Raw genomic sequence first — 25,134 nt, forward strand, 5'->3', positions numbered from 1 at the left:
AAAAAATAATCCATGCCAAGAGCTTTAAAGCATCCTCACAAGCAGCAGTTCTTTAGCTGAAACCTTCTTATGTTGCCTAATCGATTAATGGCTCTCGGTGGGAATTTCACTCAGTGGAGGATAGTAGCTAAGAACATAAATATTTAGTGCAAACCAGTCATACTTGATGTATTTGTAGAGACAGCCGCGCCTGCCTTACTGATTCCTTGAATGATTCTTAGGAAACAGTTTCATATTCATCTTTTTAATGTCATAATCAGTTGCCACAGGAGGTGACTTGTTCAGAAATTGCTCAGAGATCTTATTATAAATAGTGCTATTATTCCTGTGATTATTATTTATAAATAGGACCTACGCAAGGTTATATACAATGTACTCTTCACTCAATTTGCAATTGTTAAGTTACTTAAATCAACAGTGTTTTAAAAACCTTCTCAACATTAGGAAGAAAAGTACACAAGATAGAGAAGTGAAGCAAAGAAAGAAAACACAGATTTGATAACTATAGAAGGATAAAAATAATGCAGGAAAATTATAAGATTGTCTGGCTTTTTCTTTTTTTGCTTCCTCGACCAAGGTCACATTTTTTAGATAAAAGTAAATTAATTGTCTAATTTTTCTTGCACATAGTAGGCACTCAGTTCATTTAAAACATTCCCAGGAAATGCTACAATGTGACTAAAATAATCTCATTCTATTTGACCATCTGATACTTTGAAAATTAGTTTTTAGAATGTATCATTAGATACATTTAAAATTAGTTTTTAGAATGTATCATTCATACATTTAAATCAAAACAACATTAGCAGTATATACTATATTGCCAGGTCTTTATACATACTCTATTATTATACATATAATATTACAGTGCAATTATTAGTGTACATAACTTTCTATACTCCCAGACCATGACCTCTTTGTGGGAAAGGTCATGTTTTCATCATTTCTTTATCACAGGGTTTCTTATGAACAGTAGATACTCAGCAAATATGTGTTGAATAAATTGTTGGTAATGACAGTCATTTTATTTTCCATTTTTAAAAAGGTGAGGGTTGAAGTTCCTATAATCATATATGTTTCTGCAATCATAAAAGATTAAAGTAGAGCAGCCATCCATTAAAAATCTGATTACCTATATACATCAAGCAGCAGCATAATAATACTTTTATCTCCATCATTAAAATGCATATAGTTTCAAGATTGCACATGTCTAATAAGATGATTCCTCTATTTAGGGGACCTTTAACTCTGCCAGAATGTCATGAAAATAGATTCATACTTGTTCTTTCTAGATCGTTCCAATAACAAGTTATAAATATAGCTAATGTTTCCCTTATAATTGGAAAACATATCTAAGTATGGTGCCTACCAACTTTACTAATGTTTCACTATCATAAATGAGACACCTGCAAAATTATATAAAATAAAATCACACAAGGAAATTTTTAAGCACATTCTAAGGCACATGCATGTTAGTAAATCAAAGTGATATTCTATCACCTAAATATAATTATTAGGCCCAAAATTTAAATTACATCATTCTAATGTTTTTATTTACTTTTTCTAAAATTTCTTCTTTCAGATAGTCATTTATGTTTGTTCACATCACAGTAGAGAATTTCAGTGCTCCAGTTAGGTTGATAAAGAAACTGCTGTATTTATTTTTCCAGGTATGAATAATTACATTTGTATTCATAATAATTGTACAACTGTGTAACAGAAGAATTAATAAAGATAAATTATGACCACTTTAGAGATGGCCTTTGACATAACTGTAGTATAAAAATGGGGAGGCATGCTGTGATAGTGCTCCAATATAATTTAGGTGAAGAAATACTGCATATAACAATGGTAATATTTTTAACATACTTTTAATTATTATATTACTTTCAATGAAACCCTTGTACAATTGTGAACATTATTTCTTGGGAGTCAATGGACAGCACTGAAAACACTCAATGGTGTCAGCAAATACATAGTTTTGACTGAAAATCAAAATCTACAGTGTAACCAAAACCATTATTCAAAAGCCTGAAAATGTATTTCACATTCAAATTGTTACAATAAAAGCTGGACAAATTCTCATTTTCTTCTCAAAACTGAACAAAAGTGATAAAACCATCATCATAAACATATTGCAGAAATTTGGAAGTAATAATAATTTTCAGAAAGAATGCTATATTAGTTTCAGATTGAAAAAATTATATAATGGTATGGATAGATAGGTGGATAAATTAAATAATCTCACCTATTACACTGTCTAAACCGAAGGATTTTTTAGTATGCATATTTAGTCTGGCAAGTTTCTATATAGAGAGGAAAAAGAAAATGCCCAAAACACAAATTCATTCATATGATGAGCATAGACATATATAACTTCCACTTGACCTTTATATAGCTCCAGGCCCAAATTGTAGCATCTTTCATATTAGCCACTCCATGCCCATTCTTTTCTTTTTTTTTTTTTTAACATCTTTATTGGAGTATAATTGCTTTACAATGGTGTGTTGGTTTCTGCTGTATAACAAAGTGAATCAGCTATACGTATACCTATATCGCTATATCTCCTCTCTCTTGCGTCTCCCTCCCTCTAGGTAGTCACAAAGTACCGAGCTAATCTCCCTGTGCTATGCAGCTGCTTCCCACTAGCTATCTGTTTTACATTTGGTAGTGTATATATGTCCATGCCACACTCTCACTTTCTCCCAGCTTACCCTTGCCCCTCCCCATGTCCTCAAGTCCATTCTTTTTTTTTTTTTTTTTGGCAGTACGCGGGCCTCTCACTGTTGTGGCCTCTCCCATTGCGGAGCACAGGCTCCAGACGCACAGGCTCAGTGGCCATGGCTCACGGGCCCAGGCGCTCCACGGCATGTGGGATCCTCCTGGACCGGGGCATGAACCTGTGTCCCCTGCATCGGCAGGTGGACTCTCAACCACTGCGCCACCAGGGAAGCCCAAGTCCATTCTTTAGTAGGTCTTCATCTTTATTCCTGGCCTGCCCCTAGGTTCTTCAGAACCACTTTTTCTTTTTTTAGATTCCATATATATGTTGGCATATTGTATTTGTTTTTCTCTTTCTGACTTCCTTCACTCTGTATGACAGACTCTAGGTGCATCCACCTCACTACAAATAACTCAATTTCGTTTCTTTTTGTGGCTGAGTAATATTCCATTGTATATATGTACCACACCTTCTTTATCCATTCATCTGTTGATGGACACTTAGGTTGTTTCCATCTCCGGGCTATTGTAAATAGAGCTGCAATGAACATTTTGGTACATGACTCTTTTTGAATTATGATTTTCTCAGGGTATATGCCCAGCAGTGGGATTGCTGGGTCGTATGGTAGTTCTATTTTTAGTTTAGTTTTTTTTTTTTTTTGCGGTACGTGGGCCTCTCACTGTTGTGGCCTCTCTCATTGCGGAGGACAGGCTCCAGATGTGCAGGCTCAGTGGCCATGGCTCACGGGCCCAGCCACTCCACGGCATGTGGGATCTTCCCGGATCGGGGCACAAACCCGTGTCCCTTGCATCGGCAGGTGGACTCTCAACCACTGCGCCACCAGGGAAGCCCTATTTTTAGTTTTTTAAGGAACCTCCATACTGTTCTCCATAGTGGCTGTATCAATTTACATTCCCACCAGCAGTGCAAGAGGGTTCCCTTTTCTCCACACCCTCTCCAGCATTTATTGTTTCTAGATACTTTGACGATGGCCATTCTGACCGGTGTGTGATGATATCACATTGTAGTTTTGATTTGCATTTCTCTAATGATTAATGATGTTGAGCATTCTTTCATGTGTTTGTTGGCAATCTGTATATCTTCTTGGGAGAAATGTCTATTTAAGTCTTCTGCCCATTTTTGGATTGGGTTGTTTGTTTTTTTGATATGGAGCTGCATGAGCTGCTTGTAAATCTTGGAGATTAATCCTTTGTCAGTTGCTTCATTTGCACATATTTTCTCCCATTCTAAGGGTTGTCTTTTTGTCTTGTTTATGGTTTCCTTTGCTGTGCAAAAGCCTTTACATTTCACTAGGTCCTATTTGTTTATTTTTGTTTTTATTTCCATTTCTCTAGGAGGTGGGTCAAAAAGGATCTTGCTGTGATTTATGTCATAGAGGGTTCTGCCTATGTTTTCCTGTAAGAGTTTGATAGTGTCTGGCCTTATATTTAGGTCTTTAATCCATTTCATTTTTTTTGTGTGTATGGCATTAGGCAGTGTTTTAATTCCATTCTTTTACATGTAGCTGTCCAATTTTCCCAGCACCACTTATTGAAGAGGCTGTCTTTTCTCCATTGTATAGTCTTGCCTCCTTTATCAAAGATAAGGTGACCATATGTGCGTGGGTTTATCTCTGGGCTTTCTATCCTGTTCCATTGATCTATATTTCTGTTTTTGTGCCAGTACCATACTGCCTTGATTACTGTAGCTTTGTAGTATATTCTGAAGTCAGGGAGCCTGATTTCTCCAGTTCCGTTTTTTTTTCTCAAGATTGCTTTGGCTATTTGGTGTCTTTTGTGTTTCCATACAAATTGTCAAATTTTTTCTTCTAGTTCTGTGAAAAATGCCAGTGGTAGTTTGATAGGGATTACATTGAATCTGTAGATTCATGCCCATTATTTTCTCAAAAACTTTTTTCCAGAAAACTTTCTCTGGTGAAAGTCAGTACACAAGGATTTCCTTTGCTTTGTATTTCCTGGGACCTATGTGTACTTTGTACTATTTGTTCATAACTTAGAGAGCCTCTTAATTGCACATGCATTTTCATAGACAGATTATGAGAGTTCTGTGAACATGGACCGTCTGATGTGATGTGTCTGTATAAGACAGTGACTCAATGAATGCTTCATAAACATCTTATTAATAGTCCCAAAGAGCATGTGGTTGTTGTAATTTGCCATTTATGAAAAAAAATATCAGTTTTCAAAGAAATCCATAAGTTCTTAATTTCAATGCAAAGACAATTAAAATATACTATAAATCAAGTAATGATTTTATTCCATGATTGATGATGATTTTGCTAAAATTGAAATTTACCTTTTTTTATTAGTTAAAATATTTAGTTTAGTAAACATTTAAATCATACTTAAATATAATAATGAAATATCAAAATGTAATATTTCCTTGATTAAATATAGATTCTACTAAGAAAATTTAAGTGATCTACTATGGCATTTAATAATTATAGTTTAATGGAAAATATCACTCAAATTTTGTCCTATCATCCTCCATGATTTATGACATACTTTGCATGGGACATAAACAGCAGAAGTACTAAACTTCAGGGTCATAGCTGTATAGGATGAACAATATATAATGAAGGACAGTCTTATTATTAACTTTAGCAGTAAAACCCTGTTCCTAAATAGTGTAGAATTTGTATGATCAAGTAGTAGTAGAACAAGGTGGTAATGAAGACAAGGTTTTTTATGGGGATTCCATAAACAAATAGGCCAGTTAACTATGTAAAACTATCCTTTGTTTCTTGGTCACACACTATATATTTCCTCCAAATCAGTTATATTAAAAGTAGTTATGAAGGACACTAGAAAAATAAAAGTTCGTGGATAGCTCAGTACAGCCCACTGTGAGCACTGATTATGAGTCTATAGCATCAGCAGAAATATGCAACACTTGAGGGTGAAAATACCGCTAGAATTGTTAAGGCATCTTTCCTTGAAGTAAACATAGCATTCTTCCACTCTTGTAAAAACTCTTGGAAATGTGTGGCTGCTTTTATTTGTGTCAATTTCACTCTATCTCATAATTCTTTATAGGGGAATTTGACATTTTCAGCAAGAATCACAGCATGAATGATCCCCATGTTTTCCATAGGTTTTAACTTTATCCTATCAAGGAACTTGAAATAATTAAAAAATAATGTTCTTCAAAATGATTGATTTTATCAAACAAGTCTCAGTTGGCTTGCAAGTTTCTTGACTCCTCAGCACATCACTATTCCACATACTCTCCGTATTGTCAGATCCTCTCCCTATGATTAATTGATCAAAAACAATAACAACCATAAAAGTGTAAATTGCACAAACTCCATGCCCTTAGTATTTTTTGCAAAACACATTTTCTTGGATAAATGAACATATGTGAAGTAATAAATCTATAAAAGCTGTTTATGAGTTATTGCCTAAAAAAATCAAATTATAAGTCACAATTTATGTGTAAAATGATAAATGCTCAGTAAGGTTTTTTCCTTGTTTTGTTTTCTTTTGGGGTGGTGGTGTGGTTTTCTATTTGTTTTGTTTTTGGCTTTGGGTTTCATTCTGCAGAAGAGAGAAGGAGATGTTTCTTGGTTAGAAGTTTGCTTTTAGTGCAGGAAAGTGCTAACATAACTACTGTGGCTATAGGAATGCCCAATAACTGACCATAAAAAGGAATAGTTTGGAGAGCTTAGTAGGCAACTGAAACCACCAGAGAAGTTATAGCTGTGGGGAGTGGATTAAGATCCTTAGAGTAAATGGATAGGTGCTACATAGTAGTGTGCTGTCCTTTATGATAAGGACTAGACACATATGAGCATAGGGCACTTGAAATGTGGCTAATGCAAATTAAAATATGAAAAAAAAAGCAAAATGTTTCATGCTAGGTGCTTAGTAAGAATTGTTCACTCAATAACAATTCTCCACTTTCTCTATAATAATAAAAGCTTAGCTGGACATTGAATGCTATGCTCAAGAGTATGTTTCTTAGCTTCCTTTGTAGCTCAATGTTGCCATGAAGCCTGGTTCTGGCCAATGAGATGTAAATGAAAGTGATGTGCAGCTCCTTTAAAAGGAAGTAAAAATGTTGTTTGTATCTAGTCCTCTTAACACTGACTGTAATTTGGACTAGTGGTACGAGTGGGGTAGGCATCTTTGGCCACAAGATAGAAGCTACATTTTCAGGGTGGGAGAGCAAAATGATAGAACAATCCTGTGTTCTGAAAAACCATGGATTTATCATGTCAGCCTTTGAACACATATGCTAGGACTATTTTGCAAGAGTAAGATAAACTGTATTTCATCTAATCTGGTTTTAAATACTGCATAATATTCCGCGATGATTGTGAATCTACCATAGACTATCTATCCACTGTTGGATTAATGGACACTTGGGTTGCTTCCTGCTCACTACCATCACAAATAACATTGCAATGATGTCCCCATATGGATCTGTGTGGAGATTTCTTTGAGATGTTATTCAGGAGAATGATTGCTGGTAAATAGAATATGTATAATATTACATTTGTCTAAGAATATATAAAATATTACATTTGCCAGATTGTTCTCTATAATGGTGGCACCAGTTCACACTCCCTTTTGTGAGCACTTCTAGGCTAGACTAGGTCGTGAGACACCATTGCAATCGCATGTTTAGAACTAAAGAGGTGGAAAATTAGCATCACAAAAGCTCCATAAGGGAAGGAATGGCATCTGTTTTTGTACTCCATTATAGACCAGTGACTGATATATAATAGTGGCTCATAAATATTTATTGAATTAAAAAATGAGTGAATATATAGATCCTACAAAAATAAAATTGTATATTCACAAAAACAGTCACTCCATGTGAACTTGATTCACAGTCAGTAAGGAAAACCTGATGGGGTATAACATTTCTTCTTGAATCACATTCCTTTCAGGTCTTTGCATTACTTGCTCCTTCATTTAGGTCTTTGCTCAAAAGTTTCCTTCTCAGGGAAGATATTTCTGATCATCCTATCTAATAAAGCATCCCACCCCCTGTGATCAACAATCATACTAAATTCCCTTCCCTTGTCTCATTTTTCCTCAAGTACTAAGTATTTTCTTCAAGTACTAAAATCACCTGAAAAAATATACATATACCATTATCTATATATACTGACTTCCCCATTTAGATGTAAGTTCCATGAGGGTAGGGGCTATATTCCCCAGTCCCTAGAACAGTAGAGTACCTGGTACAGAGTAAGTACTTAATATATTTGCCAAATGAATGAATGAACCATCTTATCTTATAATCAATCAATAAATATGTATTGAAGCACTCCATGTAGAGTAACCATACTAAGCACTGTGGAAAAGCTAAGGTATATCAGGCAAATCCATGATCTCAAGCTGCTTATAATCTGGCAAAGCAGAAAAGACAATGCATACAAAAAGCAAACTAATAATGCCAGGCAGTTTCAGGAAAGGAAACTACTAGTAAGTGGTTATAGGAGCTCAGAGGATGGAAAGACCATATGTAGGTTTCACTGAGCAGATGGAACATGAGGTGAGTCGGTACTTACGCTGGCAAAGTGGGAGGTATGGGCTGTCTAGGGGAAGTGACCTGCATGAGCAAGTAAGAATATCAAGGAAGATATTTCTTCAGATATGCATATAGCTTTCCAGTTTACGAAGCACGTTCACACTTATTTTATCACTTAATCCTCATAATATTTTTTTGAAGTCAGCAGAGAAGGGGCTAATGTCCAAACTGTATTTTGAACAAACTCAGGCTCAGATAGTAATATGCTTAAAGCCACTTGACTGGAGTTGGAAACAAAATCTATGTTTTCTGATTCTTAATCTAGGGCCCTGTCTTCAATAGCAGGAGTCAAAGGGCAGAGCTATTACACACCTGGTGTTTAAGTATAATTATGAGGTGTTTCTCTTGGACATGTTTGGATAACTGTCGCTGATTGTGTTTCCATTACCTGTGTTTATTTGTGTTTTTCTAATCTCCCCATTAGATTACACACCTCCATAAGGGTTGGGTTATGACCTCTATTTCCTTTGTAATTTCCACAGAACATAGTACAATTGAGAGGTGTTGATGGCCCATCCCTGTTGTAAGGCAATATCATGAGAAAGGAAAAAAAAAATAAGTTCTAACAAAATACACTATAAATTAAATTATTTTTAGCTTAAGCTACAGAGATGTATACACACAGAAACACATAGCCTACATAATTTCATCAAGTGGAGATGATCGGCTACTGCTAATGACTACTCAGATCCTTCAAGACATCTGTTTATATATTACCCTCATCACAGACTGAAGGTCAGAGAAACTAACATTTCAGTTGAAGGTTTCCATAAGCAAAGGGGAATCTACTGTTCTTTTTTGTGGTGGGGAGTGGAATGTCTTGTTTTTATTGTATTAATCAGATGCTAAAATACTTAGCTACTACTCTGCACAAAATATGTTAAAAGAGCAGGAAGAGAACATCTTGTCTTTATATAAAGCTTTGCTTAAGATACTGCTAAACTAAGTAACCTGGCCCTAATTTTCATATTTGACTTGAAAATAAAGAAAAGAGAGACCTTCGAGATGGCGGAGGAGTAAGACGTGGAGATCACCTTCCTGCCCACAAGTACATCAGAAATACATCTACACATGGAACAACTCATACAGAACACCTACTGAACGCTGGCAGAAGACCTCAGACTTCCCAGAAGGCAAGAAACTCCCCACATACCAGGGTTGGGCAAAAGAAAAAAGAAAAAACAGAGACAAAAGAATAGGGACAGGACCTGCAGCAGAGGGAGGGAGCTGTGAAGGAGGAAAGGTTTCCACACGCTAGGAAGCCCCTCCACTGGCAGAGACAGGGGGTGGCAGGGGGGAAGCTTTGGAGCCATGGAGGAGAGTGCAGCAATAGGGGTGCAGAGGGCAAACCAAAGAGATTCCTGCACAGAGGGTCAGTGCCAACCAGCACTCAAGAGCCTGAGAGGCTTGTCTGCTCATCCACTGGGGCGAGTGAGGGCTGGGAGCTGAGGCTCCAGCTTCAGAGGTCAGATCCCAGGGAGAGGACTGGGGTTGGCTGCATGAACACAGCCGGAAGGGGGCTAGTGCACCACGGCTAGCCGGGAGGGAGTCTCGGAAAAAGTCTGGACCTGCCTAAGAGGCAAGAGATCATTGTTTCGGGATGTTCAAGGAGAGGGGATTCAGAGCACCACCTAAACGAGCTCCAGAGACGGGCGCGAGCCGTGGCTATCAGCACGGACACCAGAGACGGGCATGAGACGTTAAGGCTGCTGCTGCAGCCACCAAGAAGCCTGTGTGCAAGCACAGGTCACTATCCACACCTCCCCTCCCAGGAACCTGTGCAGCCCGTTATCCAGGGACAACTTCCCCAGGAGATCACAAGGCGCGCCTCAGGCTGTTGCAACGTCATGCCAGCCTATGCCACCGCAGGCTCGCCCTGCACTCTGTACCCCTCCCTCCCCCTGGCCTGAGTGAGCCAGAGCCCCCTAAATAGCTGCTGCTTTAACCCCATCCTGTCTGAGCAAAGAACAGATGGCCTCAGGTGACCTACACGCAGAGGCGGGGACAAATCCAAAGCTGAACCCCGGGAGCTGTGCGAACAAAGAAGCGAAAGGGAAATCTCTCCCAGCAGCCTCAGGAGCAGCAGATTAAATCTCCACAATCAACTTGATGTACCCTGCATCTGTGGAATACCTGAATAGACAAAGAATCATCCCAAAATTGAGGAGGTGGACTTTGGGAGCAACTGTAGACTTGGGGTTTGCTTTCTGCATCTAATTTGTTTCTGATTTTATGTTTATCTTAGTTTAGTATTTAGAGTTTATTATCATTGGTAGATGTGTTTATTGATTTGGTTGCTCTCTTCATTTTTTTATATATACATATATATATTTTATTCCTTTTTCTGTTTTTGTGAGTGTGTATGTCTGTGCTTCTTTGTGTGATTTTGTTTGTATAGCTTTGCTTTTACCATTTTGTCTTAGGGTCTGTCTATCCAATTTTTTTTTCTTTTTCTATAGTTTTTAGCACTTGTTATCATTGGTAGATTTGTTTTTTTGTTTGGTTGCTCTCTTCTTTCTTTTTTTCTTTTCTTTTTTTAATTACATTTTACTTTTTTTAATTTTTAAAATTTCTTTATATTAATAACTATTTTATTTTGTTTTATTGTATTTTATTTATTCCTTTTTTTTCCTCCTTTTTCTTCTGAGCTGTGTGGCTGACAGGGTCTTGGTGCTCTAGCTGGGTGTCAGGCCTGTGCCTCTGAGGTGGGATAGCTGACCTCAGGACATTGGTCCACCAGAGACCTCCCAGCTCCACGTAATATCAAACGGTGAAAGCTCTCCCAGAGATCTCCATTTCAATGCTAAGACCCAGCTCCACTCAACAACCAGCAAGCTACAGTGCTGGACACCCTATGCCAACCAACCAGCAAGACATGAACACAACCCACCCATTAGCAGAGAGGCTGCCTAAAATCATAATAAGTTCACAGACACCCCAAAACACACCACCAGATGCAGTCCAGCCCACCAGAAAAAACAAGATCCAGCCTCATCCACCAAAACCCAGGCACCAGTCCCCTCCACGAGGAAGTGTACACAACCCCCTGAACCAACCTTAGCCGCTGGGGGCAGACTCCAAAAACAACGGGAATGACGAACCTGCAGCCTGTGAAATGGAGACCCCAAACACAGTAACTTAAGTAGAATGAGAAGACAGAAAAACACACAGCAGATGAAGGAGCAAGATAAAATCCCACCAGACCTAACAAATTAAGAGGAAATAGGCAGTCTACCTGAAAAAGAATTCAGGATGCTAGTAAAGATGATCCAAAATCTTGGAAATAAAATCCAAGAAACGTTTAACAAGGACTTGAAAGAACTAAAGAGCAAACAAAGAATGATAAACAACACAATAAATGAAATTAAAAACTCTCTATAAGGAATCAATAGCACAATACGTGAGGCAGAAGAATGAATAAGTGAACTGGAAGATGAAATAGTGGAAATAACTACCACAGAGCAGAATAAAGAAAAAAGAATGAAAAGAATTGAGGACAGTCTCAGAGAACTCTGGGACAACATTAAATGCACCAATATTTGAATTATAGGGGTCCCAGAAAGAGAAGAGAAAAGAAAGGGACTGAGAAAATATTTGACGAGATTATAGTTGAAAACTTCCCTAATTTGGGAAAGGAAATAGTTAATCAAGTCTGGGAAGCACAAAGAATCTCATACAGGATAAATCCAAGGAAAAACACACCAAGACACATATTAATCAAACTACCCAAAATTAAATACAAAGAAAAAAATATGAAAAACAGCAAGGAAAAAGCAACAAATAACATACAAGGGAATCCCCATAAGGTTAACAGCTGATCTTTCAGCAGAAACTCTGCAAGCCAGAAAGGAGTGGCAGGACATATTTAAAGTGATGAAAGGGAAAAACCGAAAACCAAGATTACTCTACCCAGCAAGGATCTCATTCAAATTCGACAGAGAAATTAAAACCTTTACAGACAAGCAAAAGCTAAGAGAATTCAGCACCACCCAACCATCTTTACAACAAGTGCTAAAGGAACTTCTCTAGGCAGGAAACACAAGAGAAGGAAAAGACCTACAATAATAAACCCAAAACAATTAACAAAATGGTAATAGGAACATACATATCGATAACTGCCTTAAATGTAAATGGATTAAATGCTCCCACCAAAAGACATAGACTGGCTGAATGGATACAAAAACCAGGCCCATATATATGCTGTCTACAAGAGACCCACTTCAGACCTAGGGACACATACAGACTGAAAGTGAGGGGATGGAAAAAGGTATTGCTTACAAAGGGAAATCAAAAGAAAGCTGGAGTAGCATTTCTCATATCAGACAAAATAGACTTTAAAATAAGAATGTTACAAGAGGCAAGGAAGGACACTACATAATGATCAAGGGATCGTTGCAAGAATATATATGCACCCAACATCAGAGCACCTCAATACATAAGGCAACGGCTATCAGCTATAAAAGAGGAAATCGACAGTAATACAGTAATAGTGGGGAACTTTAACCTCACGTACACCAATGGACAGATCATCCAAAATGAAAATAAATAAGGAAACAGAAGCTTTAAATGACACAATAGACGAGATAGATTTAGTTGATATTTATAGGACATTCCAAACAAAAACAGCAGATTACACTTTCTTCTCAAGTGCACATGGAACATTCTCCAGGATAGATCACATCTTGGGTCACAAATCAAGCCTCGATAAATTTAAGAAAATTGAAATCATATCAAGTATCTTTTCCGACCACAACGCTATGAGACTAGATATCAATTACAGGAAAAAATCTGTAAAAAGTAAAAACACGTGGAGGACAAACAATGCAGTAGTAAAAAATCACTAAAGAAATCAAAGAGGAAATCAAAAAATACCTAGAAACAAATGACAATGAGAACATGATGACTCAAAGCCTATGGGATGCAGCAAAAGCAGTTCTAAGCAGGAAGTTTATAGCAAAACAATCCTACCTCAAGAAGCAAGAAACATCTCAAATAAACAACCTAAAGCAAATAGAGAAGAAGAAGAAAAATAAAACCCAAAGTTAGCAGAAGGAACGAAATCATAAATTTCACACCAGAAATCAATGAAAAAGAAATGAAGGAAACAATAGCAAAGTTCAATAAAACTAAAATCTGGTTCTTTGAGAAGATAGCAAAATTGATAAACCTTTAGCCACACTTATCAAGAAAAAAATGGAGAAGACTCCAATCAAAGTAACTAGAAATGAAAAAGGATAAGTAACAACTGATATTGCAGAAATACAAAGGATCATGAGAGATTACTACAAGCAACTACATGCCAATAAAATGGACAATCTGGAAGAAATGGACAAATTCTTAGAAATGCACAACCTTCTGAGACTGAACCAGGAAGAAATAGAACATATGAACAGACCAGTCACAAGCACTGAATTTGAAACTGTGATTAAAATTCTTCCAACAAACAAAAGCCCAGGACCAGATGGCTTCACAGGCGAATTCTATCAAACATTTAGAGAAGAGCTAACACCTATCCTCAATGTCTTCCAAAATATAGCAGAGGGAGGAACACTCCCAAACTCATTCTACGAGGCCATCATCACCATGTTACCAAAACCAGACAAAGATGTCACAAGGAAAGAAAACTACAGGCCAATATCACTGATGAACACAGATGCAAAAAATCCTCAACAAGATACTAGCAAACAGAATTCAACAGCACATTAAAAGGATCATACACCATGATCAAGTGGGGTTTATCCCAGGAATGCAGGGATTCTTCAATATATGCAAATCAATCAATGTGATACACCATATTAAAAAATTGAAGGAGAAAACCCATATGATCATCTCAATAGATGCAGAAAAAGCTATTGACAAAATTCCACACCCATTTATGATTAAAACCCTCCAGAAAGTAGGCATAGAAGGAACTTACCTCGACATAATAAAGGCCATGTATGGCAAACCCACAGCCAACATTGTTCTCAGTGGTGAAACAGTGAAACCATTTCCGCTGAGATTGGGAACAAGACAGGGTTATCCAGTCTCACTACTATTATTCAACATAGTTTTGGAAGTTTTAGCCACAGCAAACAGAGAAGAAAAAGAAATAAAAGGAATCCATATCAGAAAAGAAGAAGTAGGGCTGTTACTGTTTGCAGATACATGATACTATATATAGAGAATCCTAAAGATGCTACCAGAAAACTACTAGAGCTAATCAATGCATTTGGTAAAGTAGCAGGATACAAAATTAACACACAGAAATCTCTTGCAATCCTATACACTAATGATGAAAAATCTGAAAGGGAAATTAAGGAAACAATCCCACTTATCATTGCAACAAAAAGAATACAATACCTAGGAATAAACCTACCTAAGGAGACAAAAGACCTGTATGCAGAAAACTATAAGACACTGATGAAAAAAATTAAGGATAATACAAACAGATGGAGAGATATACTATGTTCTTGGATTGGAAGAGTCAATATTGTGAAAATGAGTCTACTACCCAAAGCAATTTACAGATTCAATGCAATCCCTATCAAATTACCAATGGCATCTTTTACAGAACTAGGACAAAAAATCTTAAAATTTTGTATGGAGACACAAAAGACCCTGAATAGCCAAAGCAATCTTGAGAAAGAAAAACAGAGCTGGAGGAATCAGGATCCCAGACTTCAGACTATACTACAAACCTACAGTAATCAAGACAGCATGGTACTGGCACAGAAACGGAAATATAGATCAATGGAACAGGATAGAAAGCCCAGAGATAAACCCACACACATATGGTCACCTTATCTTTGATAAAGGAGGCAAGACTATACGGTGGAGAAAAGACAGCTTCTTCAATAAGTGGTGCTGGGAAAACTGGACAGGTACATGTAAAAGTATGAGATTAGAACACTCCCTAACACCATACACAAAAATAAACTGAAAATGGATTAAAGACCTAAATGTAAGGCCAGACACTATCAAACTCTTAGAGGAAAACTTAGGCAGAACACTCTATGACATAAATCACAGCAAGATCCTTTTTGACCCACCTCCTAGAGAAATGGAAATAAAAACAAAAATAAACAAATGGGACATAATGAAACTTAAAAGCTTTTGCACAGCAAAGGAAACCATAAACAAGACCAAAAGACAACCCTTAGAATGGGAGAAAATATTTGCAAATGAGGCAACAGACAATGGATTATTCTCCAAAGTATATAAGCAGCACATGCAGCTCCATATCAAAAATACAAACAACCCAATCCAAAAATGGGCAGATGACCTAAATAGACATTTCTCCAAAGAAGATATACAGATTGCCAACAAATGCATGAAAGTATGCTCAACATCACTAATCATTAGAGAAAGGTGAATCAAAACTACAAGGCGCTATCACCTCACACCGGTTAGAACGGGCATCATCAGAAAAGCTACAATGAATCCTGTAGAGGGTGTGGGAAAAAGGGAACCCTCTTTTACTGTTGGTACGAATGTAAATTGATACAGCCACTATGGAGAGCAGTATGGAGGTTCCATAAAAAACTAAAAATAGAATTACCATATGTCCCAGCAATCCCACTGCTGGGCATACACCCTGAGAAAACCATAATTCAAAAAGCGTCATGTACCACAATGTTTATTGCAGCTCTATTTACAGTAGCCAGGACATGGAAGCAACCTTAGTCTCCAACAACAGATGAATGGATAAAGAAGGTGTGGTACATATATACAATGGAATATTACTCAGCCATAAAAAGAAACAGAATTCAGTCTTTTGCAGTGAGGTGCGTGGACCTAGAGTCTGTCATACAGAGTGAAGGAAGTCAGAAAGAGAAAAACGAATACCATATGCTAACACTTATATATGAAACCTAAAAAAAAAAAAAGGTTCTGAAGATCCTAGGGGCAGGACAGGAATAAAGATGCAAATGTAGAGAATGGACTTGAGGACATGGGGAAGGGGAAGGGGAAGCTTTGAGAAAGTGAGAGAGTGGCATGGACGTATATACACCACCTAATGTAAAACAGCTAGCTAGTGGGAAGGAGCTGCATAGCACAGGGAGATTACGTCAGTGCTTTGTGACCACCTAGAGGGGTGGGATATGCAGGGTGGGAGGGAGACGCAATAGAGAGGAGATATGGGGATATATATATATGTATATCTGATTCACTTTGTTTTAAAGCATAAACTAACACACCATTGTAAAGCAATTATACTCCATTAAAGATGTTAAAAACAAAATTCCATGCAAGAAAACCTTAACCTCAGAGATCATTCGCATCTGACTCCAACATTTTTGTACATTAACTATACATACATTTATGATTCTAAACTTTATGAACTGTGAAGGTTTAAGTACATTGCATGTAAAACTCCATTGATTTCTTCTGTGTTCACTTATTAGAATTAATAAGTTGTCTTCAGTTCTTTTAGATTTTCTACATGCAAGATCATGTTACCTCTGAATAATGACAGTGTTATTTTTTATTTCAAAACCATTATGCCTTTTATTTCTTGCCCTATTGTGCTGGCTAGTTTTTCTAGTACAATGTTGGATGGAATTGGTCAGAGTAGGCCTCCTTGTCTCATTCCCAGTCTCAGGGTAAATCTTGTAATATTTCACGATTGTGTATGAAGAGTGCTGTAGATGTTTTTTAGATTCTCTTTACTAGGTTAAGGAAAAGTTCTTTTATTATCATGAATGGTTACTAGATGTTTTCTAATGCTATATCTGCATCTATTGAAGTGCACATATGATTTTTCTCATTTGTTCTCTTAATGCAATGACTTAACATTGATTAATTTTTCAATTGATAAACCAACATTATTTTCTTAAGATAAACCCAGGTTAGTTGTGATGTATTTTCCTTTTTATATATTATTCAACTTGCTAACACTTTTTAGAAGTTTTGCATCATTGTCCAAGAGATAAATTGGTCTGTAATGTTCTTACCAAATTTCTGTTGGCGTCACAATGGGTTGGGAAATACCCCATTTTTTCCTATTCTAAAGAATTGATGTAAGTTTGATTTTATTTCTTCTTTAAACAATTGATAGACTTCACCCAAAAGCCACTTGAACCTAGATCTTTGTGTGAGACTGTTTTCACCTATATATTCAAGTTCTATAATAGATCTAGTATTATTCAGATTTTAAAATTTCTTCTTGTGTCAGTTTTAGTAACTTGGTAACTGTGTTGCTCAAGGAAACTGTCCATTTTATATAAATTTTAAAATTCCTTTGCCTAAAGCTGCTTTCCCTTCCATGTGGGCACATGGAGTTCAGGGAATCTAGCTAGTCACAAACCTACAGCCTGAAGCAGAGCACCCCAGAAACTGTAATCTAAAACAGAGTTGCCTTATATGAGCTTCAGACCAATGAACAAAATGAATGTTTAGTGTGTTTTTTGGTTGTTTATTATGAAATATATAACCAATGCATAAAAAAAAAGAAATGAAAGAAAAAAAGTGTTTCTCTTTTAATCCATGTCTAGGATACTTCTCCTCTTTCTCCCTTTCTTTTTCTTCTGGCAGATTAGAAACATAAATTATCCCTATATCTTAGACATTGTAATTAGGGTTAGGGTCATATTACATAATATTTTAAAATCATGAATGAAGTTAAATTGAAATATTATTTAAAAGTAATATTAAAAATATCAGCCACAACATGGCTAGAGCTATACTATTAGTATTTGACTACACATTTGTCAACTTTGGACTCTAAAACTGTTTTCAAAACTTGCATTAGGAAAAAAAAATGCCTATAGCTATTGTTAAGGAACAAGAAATAACTTCCACATATGGTTTTCTTTCTTTCTTTCTTTTTCTGTTCTTTTTCCTGGGACTTTAAGTACAGAAAATCAAGGTATTCATGGCACACCATCATCATCAACCTATACAAGGCAACTTTCTTATTTATTTCACCTATTCATTCATAATCTCCATTCCCATTCCCCCATAGGCTACCTCTGTAATATATTTAATATATTCCCTTCAATGTGTTTTCAATGTTCTAAAATATTAGCACTGTTGTGTGTATATATTTAACATGGTAAATTGTAATGTGTTATAGGGCTCATTTAATTTTTATTTATTTTTAAAATTTTTTCTTGAAATATAGTTGATTTACAATGCTGTGTTAGTTTCAGGTGTACAGCAAAATGATTCAGATATATATATATATATATATATATTCTTTTTTTTTTTTACAAGATATTGAGTATAGTCCCTGTGCTATGTAGCGGGTCCCTGTTGTTTATCTATTTTATATATAGTAGTGTGTATATTTTAATCCCAAACTCCTAATTTATCCCTCCCTCCCCCTCCCCTTTGGTAACCATAAGTTTGCTTTCTATGTCTGTGAGTCTGTTTCTGTTTTGTAAATAATTTTACCTAGTGAAATTTTACCTAGTGAAATGGTTACTATCAATACAATCAAGCTAATTAACATATCATCTCCTCACATCTTTACAATTTTTTTTTGTTAGTGATGACAGCACCTGAAATCTACTTTCTTGATGAATTTCCAGTATTCAGTACAAAGTTATTAACTAGAGTAATCATGTAGTACATTAGCTCTCTAGACTTATTCATCCTACATAACTGCAACTTTGTACCCTTTGACCAACATCTCCCCCCATCCCTGGTAACCATGTCCTACTTTCTACTTCAGTGTATTAGATTTTTTTATATTGCACATGTAATTGAGATTATGCTTTATTCTTTTCTTTTTGTGTCTGACTTATTTCACTTAGCACTATGTCCTCTAGGAACAGAAACATGAAAAGGTGCTGAATATCACAGGTCAAAATCACAATGAAACATCACTTCACATCCATTAGGATGCCAATTATCAAAAGGACATGAAATGACAAGTGCTGACAAGGATTGAAAAAAAGGGAACCTTTGTGCACTGTTTGTGGTGCAGCCACTATGGAGAACGTTATGGAGGTTCCTCAAAAAATTAAAAATTGAGCTACCATATGATTCAGTAATCACTCTTCTGGGTATATTCCCAAAAGAAATGAAATCACTATCTCAAAGAGACATCTGCACTTCCATGTTCATTGCAGCATTATTCAGAATAGCCAAGATATGGAAACAAACCAAGTCTGTTGACACATGAATAGATAAAGAACTTGTGATATATAAAATGGAATATTATTCAGCTTTTAAAAAGGAGGAGATTGGGCTTCCCTGGTGGCACAATGGTTGAGAGTCCGCCTGCCGATGCAGGGGACAAGGGTTCGTGCCCTAGTACGGGAAGATCCCTCATGCTGTGGAGCAGCTGGGCCCGTGAGCCATTGCCACTGAGCCTGCGCATCCAGAGCCTATGCTCTGCAATGGGAGAGGCCACAACAGTGAGAGGCCCGCGTACCGCCAAAAAAAAAAAAAAGAGGAGATCTTGCCATTTCCAGCTATGTGGATGAACCATTCTAATTTTGTAAGATACATAGTATTCTCTTTCATTTTTCAGCATTTGTATTATTTTGAAATTATTTTCAATATCTTATTACTTCATCATATCATAAATAATTAGAAGTGCATTTAGAATTTTCAAACATACAGCAAAGTTGAATGAATGTTTGAGTGAACCCTCACATATTCCCTCACCTAGATTCCACCAATAATATTTTACTATATGTGGTTTAACACTATCTGTGCATCTTTTCAAACTTTACCCACCTATTAGTCCATTTACTTTTGGAATATTTCAAAATAACTTATAAACATTAGTATACCCTAAATATTTCAGAATGTATGTCAGTTAGGGTTCAGTATTTATTAATAGTGTTTTCTATTTAAAATTTACACAAATGAAATGCACAAATCGTATGTGTATATTTGTGTGGCAAATCCGTACACCTTTATAATGAAAACTCCACTCAAAATATAGAACATTACAACTATTAGAAATTTCCCTCATGCCCCTTCCACATAAATCTCTACTCCCAACATGCAAGATTACCATTATTCTTACTTTTTTCAAACATGAATTAATTTTGCCCATTTTAGAACTTTATATAAATGGAATCACATAGTATGTAGTTTTTCGTGTAAAGCTTACTTCACTCAGAACTTTGTGTCTTTATTTTTCTTCACCCAGTATAAAGAAACCACCATTTGTTTATCCATTCTCCTGTTGAGCATCTGAGTAGTTTCCAGTTTTTGGCTATTATGAGTAAATTTGTTATGAAAAATCCTTGTACAACTATTTTTGTGGGCATATATTTTCATTACTCTTGAGAAATACCTAGGAATGAAATTAATGGGTCATAGTGTAGATGAATGTGTAGAAGAAACTATCAGACCTATTTCCAAAGTGGCTACACCATTTTATATGCCAGCATTGCTGATGTCTTTCATTTTAATTGTAGCCAGACTTGAGAGTCAGTAGTAGTAACTTTAGTTTGCATCTCTCCAGTAGTAGTAACTTTAGTTTGCACCTCTCTTGCATTTATCTCAGTGATAAATTATGTGATCATTGACCATTCATGTAACTTCTTTAGACAAGTGTATGCATGAATGTTTTGTTCATACTTTTTTACTGGATTTTAAAAAATTACTACTGAGTTGTAGGATTTTTGCAATATCTTTATCAGGTTTTGGTATAATTGTATCTAGCCTCCTCCATTTTTTGAGTTTATGTAGGATTGACATTATTTCTTCTTTAAGGTTTTGATAGAATTCAACAGGGGAATCATTTTGACCTGGAGTTTTCTTTGAGGAAAGATTTTTGATAACAAGTTCAATTTCATTAACAGAAATATGGCTATTAAGATATTTAGTTTAATCTCTGTCAACTTTGATACATTGCATATTGCAAGGAATTTGCCCAGTTTTTTTTTTTTTTTTGTGGCTGTGCCACGCAGCATGTGGGATCTTAGCCAGGGATTGAACCGGCACACCCTGCAGTGGAAGCATGGAGTCTTAACCACTGGACCGCCAGGGAAGTCCCAGGAATTTGTCCATTTTACCGAAGTTGTCAAATTCATTGACAAAGTTGGTAATGATATTATTTTATTATCCTTTTACTATCTGTAGGATCTTTAGTGATGTTTCCTCTGACATTCCTGACATTGGTAACTTGGATTCTCTCTTTATTCTTGAGCAGTCTAGCAACAGGTTTATCAATTTTCTTGCTATTTTCAAAGAAGTAATTCTTGATTTTGTCATTGTTCTCTATTGTTCTTTTAAATTTCTATTTCCTTAATATCTCCTCCTATTTTTGTTACTTCCTTTGTTCTATTTAATTTACTTCGTTCTTTTTCTACCTTCTTATGTTGCAATCTTAGGTGCCTGAGTTTTATAACTTTCTTTTCTTTCTAATGTGTGTATTTTAGCTATGGATTTTCTTCTGAGCACTGCTTTAGCTGCAATCCACGGATTTACTTTAATGGTACACCTAGATTCTTTTCTCTTTATCTTTTGTGTATCTACTGTAAGATTTTGCCTTGTGGTTATCACGAGGCTTACATAAAGCATATAACAGTCTATTTTAAGCTGATAAGAACTTGACTTCAAACACATACTGAAGCTCTACATTTTTACTCTCCCCCCATTTTTATGTTTCTAATATCACAATTTACATCTTTTTACCTTGTGTATTCGTTAACAAATTCTTGTAGTTACAGTTATTTTTAATACTTTTGTCTTTTAATCTTCATACTAGATTTATCAGTGATTTAACCACCACCATTATAACACTAGAGTATTCTGAATTTAGCTATGTATTTACCTTTACCAGTGAGACCTATACTTTAATATATTTTCCTGTTACTAATTAGTGACTTTTCATTTCAGCTTGAAGCAGTTCCTTTAATGTTTCTTGTAAGGCTGGTCTAGAGGTGATGAATTTCTAGAGCTTTTGCTTGTTTGGAAAACTCTATCTCTCCATTTAGTTATGAAGGAAAATTTTCCAGGTGGAGTATTCTTTGTTGGCACTTTTTTCTTTCAGCACTCTGAATAGATTGTGCCACTTCCTTCGAGTCTATAAAGTTTCTGCTGAAAAATCTGCTGGTGGTCTTATGGGGATTCTCTCGTACATAACAAGTTGTTTTTTCTCTTGCTGCTTTTAAGATTCTCTCCATCTTTAACTTTTGACAATTTAATTGTAAGGTGTCTCAGAGTGGGCCTATTTAGATTCCTCTTATTTGGAACTCTTTGGGCTTTCTGGTTCTAGATGTCTGGGTTTTTTTCCCCAGGTTAAGAAAGTTTTCAACCGTTATTTCTTTCAATAAGCTTTCTGTTTCTTTCTCTCTCTCTTCTCCTTCCAAGACTCCTATAATGCAAATATTGGTCCACTTCATAGTGTTCCATAAGTACCTTAAACTATCTTCAATCTTTTTCATTGTTTTTTTCTTTTTGTTTCTCTTATTGGAAGTATTTCACTCCCCTATCTTCAAATTTGCTGATCCTTTCTTCTGCTTGATCTAGTCTGTTGAACCCCTCTATTGAATTTTTCAGTTCAGTTTTTTTATTCTACTCTGGCTAATTCAGTTTGTTGCCTTCTTATATTTTCTGTCTCTTTGTTGAAATTCTCACTTTGTTAATATATTTTTCTCCTGACCTCAGTGACTATCTTCATGACCATTATTGTATTGCCAGGCAAATCTATCTCTGTTTCATTAAGGTCTGTTTTTGGAGTTTTATCTTGTTCTTTTGTTTGGCGCATATTTTTCTGTTTCATTTTCCTTGATGCTCTGTGTTGGTTTCTGCACATTAGATAAAACAGTCACCTCATGCAATCTTGACAGACTGGTCTTGTGTAGGAGATCAACCTTCTCATTCAGCATGGCCTGAGCTCTTATTGTCTCTCAAACCTTTTGATTGTCCAGGCCACCTTCTTTGTTCCTTGTGGCTCTTAGTAGTTGAGGGTCTGCCAAGACCTGTCAGTGTCCCAAAGTGGAGGTAAATGTAGGCTGATTGAAAGCTGGACCCTCAGGCAGCAGCATTTAAAGTGTAGTCTTGTGGATCTCAGGGACACAAGCACTTTTGGCTTTCAGAGTTAGGTGTTTTGTGGGCCCATCCCTCAGGGAGAAGTCTTAAAAGTTGGACCCAACATCTAAACCCTTCACTCCTCAGGGAGAAGCTTGAAGTTGTGAGTCCCCTCCCAGTAGTGTATCTCTGTGTCAAGGATGGGTTCATGGTGAGAGTGAGTCTCAGACTTTCCTACCCATTTCAATGTGAGTTTTTTCTCATTCACTCGATGAGTAGGAATCACTCAGCTAGTTTCTGGATTTCTTTCAGAGGTAATTGCTCCATGTGTAGCTGTAGATTCAGTGTGTCCATGGGAGAAGGTGTATACACAACCTTATTTTAAACTTTTCTCTAAGGTGTACACCAAAGAGTGGATCATATGGTATGCATATTCCTAATTTCTGTGTCTTACTCAATTGTTCTCTAGAATAGCTGTCCCTTTTACACTTCTACCAGCAGCGCATTAGGTATAACAATTCCACACATCTTTGATAATACTTGGTTATATCTGACTGATGCATTTTTGCTGATTATAAATTGGTTTAATTGCTTTACTTCACATTTCTCTAATCAACAATCAGTGTAAGCATCTTTGTATATACTTGTAACCAATCAGTTTTCTCCTTCCATCAATTATCTGTTCTTTGTTCATTTTGTTATTATATTTTCTCTTTTTCTTGTTGATTTGCAGGAATTCTTTAAATATTCTACACATTAATCCCTTATCCATTTTAGATGTTGGATGCATTTTCTTACTATATGATTATTCATATCCATTTTTTTTCTTTTTTTTTTTTTGCAGTACGCAGGCCTCTCTCTCACTGTTGTGGCCTCTCCCATTGCGGAGCACAGGCTCCGGACGTGCAGGCTCAGTGGCCATGGCTCACGGGTCCAGCCACTTCGCGGCATGTGGGATCCTTCTGGACCGGGGCATGAACCCGCGTCCCCTGCATTGGCAGGCGGACTCTCAACCACTGCGCCACCAGGGAAGCCCCATATCCATTTTTGAACAAAAATTCCTATTTCCTATAGATGAATCCATCAACTTTTATGCCTTGTGATTTATGCTTTTTTGAGACTTGTTAAACATTCTTTTTCAACTCAAGGTCTTAAAAGTTTTCAGCCACATTTTTTTTCTTTTAGCTCTGTAATTTTACCAGTTGTTCCAAAACTCGATAAATAATATAAATAATAAAATAAAGTAATTAAGGAGCTAAAAAATACCTGGGCCTCATTCTAGACCTACTTAATCAGCATCTTTGGGGCTGTAGCCCTGGAATTTGCATTTTATATAAGCACCTATCATACAGTCAATTTCCTAATGTGTTTGGGAACCTCTCAATTGCATGGCATGTGAAATTATTTCCAAATTCGGAATTCCTAAAGAGTCTATCAACATTTAGTTTTTAAAATAATAAGTATCCCTAATAGATGATACTTTACTGTTCTGCAGGAATATGGGATTTCTTATTGAACTCCCAAAGATTCAAAAGTTTAGGGAAATAAATATTCTCTTTCCTTCTGAAATTATTTTGATTTAATTTATTAAACAAACATTTATGGAATATCTACTGGGTGCAAGATATCTAGACTAATATCATTGGGTCCCCCCCCCCCATCTCTGTCTACTAGTATTTGGATAGGGAAAATATGTTTCCTAGAACTAGTAGCATTGGTCACAAGTTATCACCCCTGTACCCCTTGAAGAGAAAAAAAAAACCTGTCACAGGAAGCACATTGCAGCAGAACCATACAAGCTACCTAGCAACCAACCATATTTTGTATACTTGACTATAACTTACTTAGGGGTAAATACCAAGAGAGCAAAATACCTGCTATAGCATATTAATGTGCATAGGCAATCAAAGTAGGCTGAATAATGAAAT

The sequence above is a fragment of the Phocoena phocoena genome, chromosome X, assembly GCF_963924675.1.
Source record: "Phocoena phocoena chromosome X, mPhoPho1.1, whole genome shotgun sequence".
NCBI classification, from domain to species: domain Eukaryota; kingdom Metazoa; phylum Chordata; class Mammalia; order Artiodactyla; family Phocoenidae; genus Phocoena; species Phocoena phocoena.